The sequence below is a fragment of the Zalophus californianus genome, chromosome 8 (assembly GCF_009762305.2).
Source record: "Zalophus californianus isolate mZalCal1 chromosome 8, mZalCal1.pri.v2, whole genome shotgun sequence".
In the NCBI taxonomy this organism is placed as follows: domain Eukaryota; kingdom Metazoa; phylum Chordata; class Mammalia; order Carnivora; family Otariidae; genus Zalophus; species Zalophus californianus.
Genome location: NC_045602.1, coordinates 45,713,861 through 45,718,040, shown reverse-complemented (window position 1 = coordinate 45,718,040; position 4,180 = coordinate 45,713,861). Strand labels below are relative to the sequence as shown.

The 4,180-nt window shown below is 39.1% G+C and overlaps 1 pseudogene; it reads left to right on the top strand.

Moving 5' to 3' along the window:
- Positions 1-1,951: 1,951 nt before the first annotated feature.
- On the top strand, positions 1,952-2,526 carry LOC113938415 (annotated as a pseudogene).
- The last annotated feature ends 1,654 nt before the right edge of the window (positions 2,527-4,180 follow it).

Sequence of the window (4,180 nt, the reverse complement as noted above, 5' to 3'; positions counted from 1 at the left end):
CGGCAACCTCTTCGACCTCAGTTGCAGCAACTTCTTCCTAGAAACATCGCCAAAGGCAAGGGAAGCAAGGGCAAAAATGAACTATTGGGATTTCATCAAGATAAAAAGCTTTTGCACAGCAAAAGAATCAGTCAACAAAACCAAAAGACAACTGACAGAATGGGAGAAAATATTTGCAAATGACATATCAGATAAAGGGCTAGTATCCAAAATCTATAAAGAACTTATCAAACTCAACACCCAAAGAACAAATAATCCAATCAAGAAATGGGCAGAAGACCTGAACAGACATTTTTCCAAAGAAGACATCCAAATGGCCAACAGGCACATGAAAAAGTGCTCAACATCGCTCGGCATCAGGGAAATCCAAATCAAAACCTCAATGAGATACCACCTCACATCAGTCAGAATGGCTAAAATTAACAAGTCAGGATACGACAGATGTTGGCAGGGATGCGGAGAAAGGGGAACCCTCCTACACTGTTGGTGGGAATGCAAGCTGGTGCAACCACTCTGGAAAACAGTATGGGGGTTCCTCAAAAAGTGGAAAATAGAGCTACCCTAAGACCCAGCAATTGCACTACTGGGTATTTACCCCAAAGATACAAATGTAGGGATCCAAAGGGGTACGTGCACCCCGATATTTATAGCAGCAATGTCCACAATAGCCAAACTGTGGAAAGAGCCAAGATGTCCATCGACAGATGAATGGATAAAGAAGATGTGGTATATATACACAATGGAATATTATGCAGCCATCAAAAGGAATGAGATCTTGCCATTTGCAATGACGTGGATGGAACTGGAGGGTGTTATGCTGAGTGAAATAAGTCAATCCGAGAAAGACATGTATCATATGACCTCACTGATATGAGGAATTCTTAATCTCAGGAAACAAACTGAGTGTTGCTGGAGTAGTGAGGGGTGGGAGGGATGCTGTGGCTGGGTGATAGATATTGGGGAGGGTATGTGCTACGGTGAGCGCTGTGAATTGTGCAAGACTGTTGAATCACAGATCTGTACCTCTGAAACAAATAATGCAATATAAAGAAAAAAAAGGAAGAAGATAGCAGGAGGGGAAGAATGAAGGGGAGTAAATCGGATGGGGAGACGAACCATGAGAGACGATGGACTCTGAAAAACAAACTGAGGGTTCTAGAGGGGAGGGGGGTGGGGGGATGGGTTAGCCTGGTGATGGGTATTAAAGAGGGCACGTTCTACGTGGAGCACTGGGTGTTATGCACAAACAATGAATCATGGAACACTACATCAAAAACTAATGATGTAATGTATGGTGATTAACGTAACAATAAAAAAATTTAAAGAAAAATAAACTCTCTTCTGTACAAAGACAAGAGAAATAAAAATCCCATGGGCATCTCCTTCTGCCCATAGTTATTCTGGAGAGGAAGAAAGAGAAATTGACAGGGCAAGCCAGTGATTAAAATGGAAAAGGTCTTCAGCAAGGGCCTTTTCAAGCACCATTGGAAACTTTCAGTTTCTTCCTGCCAGCCTTGAAGAGAAACACACACACACACACACACACACACACACACACAGACACACACACATGGATGCACATGCACGTATATGCTTTTATTATGATTATTTGCCCTTGACAGAGAAAGGGATTGACAGATTAAATAACTTGTCCCCCTTTCACAATTATTATAATCAGAATCAGAATTTGAATTAGGTCCACCTGGTTCCAAAAGCATGTGTCCTTAATTGTTCTGCAATGCTGTCAAAAGAAACAACAAAAAAGATACTTTTGCTTTGAAAACAGGGAGTTTTGGACAATTGACAGCATTTAAAAGAAAGAAACTTAAGTTTTTCCATCCACTGCCCTTACCCCCACACCCCCCAGTGCCACTCTGGCTGCACTGTGCTTTCGTAGAGCTCCCGGCTCCTGCTAAGCTAGCGCCACAGTTGTCTCTCTCCAGCCACCCTCATGATCATCTACTGGGACCTCATCAGCCATGATGAGATGTTCTCCAACATTTACAAGATCTGAGAGATCATGGACAGGCTGGGGCTGGAGGTGGAGTGGAAGATGGTCAGTAGGACAGAGGGTAACATTGATGACTCACTCATTGGTGGAAATGCCTCCACTGAAGGCCCCAAGGGTGAAAGTATGGAAAGCACAGTAATCACTGGTGTTGATATTTATTGTGAGCCATTACTTGTAGGAAACCACCTTCACAAAAGAAGCCTACAAGAGGTACATCAAAGATTACATGAAATCAATCAAAGGGAGACAGAGATCAGAAAGCATAATGACAGGAGCTACAGAAAAGATCAAGCACATGTCCTTGCTAATTTCAAGAACTACCAGTTCTTTATTGGTGAAAACATGAATCCAGATAGCATGGTTGCTTTACTGGACTACTGAGAGGAAGTGGGACTCCATGTATGATTTTCTTTAAGCGTGGTTTAGGAAAATGCAAAAATGTTAACAAATTTGGCTATTACTTTGGATGTGTCACTTGTCACATCCACATGACACCAGGACTTAGATGGGACTGATGCCTTCTTGAGCTCTTCATTTATTCTGTCCTTGACTTATGTGGAGCAGAGGCATTATTTTTAAGAAAACAAAATGTCGTGTAGGTTGTCTAAAAATAAAATGCATTTAATCTCAAAAAAAAAAAAAGAAAGAAAGAAAAGAATCTTAGGGAAAAACCTCCCTGAGTAGCGTTAGGCTTCTTTATAAAATATTAGTGTTAATGGTACTTAGTAATTCATTTTCTAAAGGCTAAAATGAGTTTTAATACTTTTGTGAGAGGTAGTAGTTATGACTTGTTGGAGAATATGAAAACTAGTATAGTTTAAAAATAATAGAAACATTCAGAAAAGTAATGAATTCTAATTCACTAGGATATGCCAGGCATGTACTAATGGGTTCATTATATTTCCTTCACTCAGGAATGATTAAATATCTGACCAGTATTACATAAACTTTATGTTTTCAATGAAACATTTTTTAAAAGATTTTATTTATTTATTTGAGAGAGCACAAGCAGGAGCAGGGGGAAGAGGCAGGGGGGAGGGGTGGGGGGAGAAGGAGAAGCCGACTCCCTCTTGAGCAGGGAGTCTGATACGGGACTCCATTCCGGAACCCTGGGATCATGACCTGAGCCAAAGGCAGACACTTGATCCACTGAGCCACCCAGGTGCCCTTCAATCAAATACTTTTTAACCTACAATCTTCAGTGCTATATTTACCACAGTAGGTAGATGAAAACAAGATATTTGTTTTTGCCTGGAAAAAGCTTATAACTTAGTTAAGAATAAAACCTATTTGAGAAAAACCTGAAGAGCAATTTTAAATTAATATATGCAAAGTAAAGCAATCAGAACATGTAATATAGTCAATATACTAATTGAAAAAATTCCCGTCAAAACAAACATGGCATAATTATCAGTATCATGTGAAATACCACAATACTATATTCTGGTCACCAATTCAATGAGATGCCACAAAATGAATGGAAAAGAAGACCAGTCTATGTTTTGGTTCAAGCATGACAAGTTCTAGAACTCAAGAGATATGATGAAAACTAGTGATTTAACTCCTAAAGAGCAAACCAATTTTATTTGTCATGCTAAAACTTAATTTCTTACTTCACCATGTCCCTTTGATACACTCATCTTATCTAACCTCCAGCTCTTTAGATAATTACATTGTATTTTTACATTATTCACTTGAACATATTTCCATAAATGGTCATTTCCCTGAGAAAACTTAACTTCCTAATGCTTATTAAAGCTCATTCTAACTTTCTCATTACCAGAACTTTGAGAGGTGTAATGAGGATTCTGAGTAAAATCAATTGTGTGCTGGATGTGCAATTATCGGGATCTTTAGCATATATGCAATAAGTAAATAAGAAGAGTCTTGCTGTGAAGGAACTCAAAATAAAATAAATGATGGAACTGCAATTGAGGAAGCAGATTATTTCTCACCAGGTGTTGTGGGAATATAGAACCACACTGTAGTTTTTTTGTTTTGTTTTGTTTCTTTACTGCATATTCTCTGAAACAATTGGAAAATGCCCCAGGAATAACATTAAGACAAATAGTTTTTGCCACACAAATCATTAAACCATAAGCAACTTCATTAAATAGCTTCCCATTGGTAGCCTGAACCAAAACAGCTGGCCTGACGGTTGGATATTGA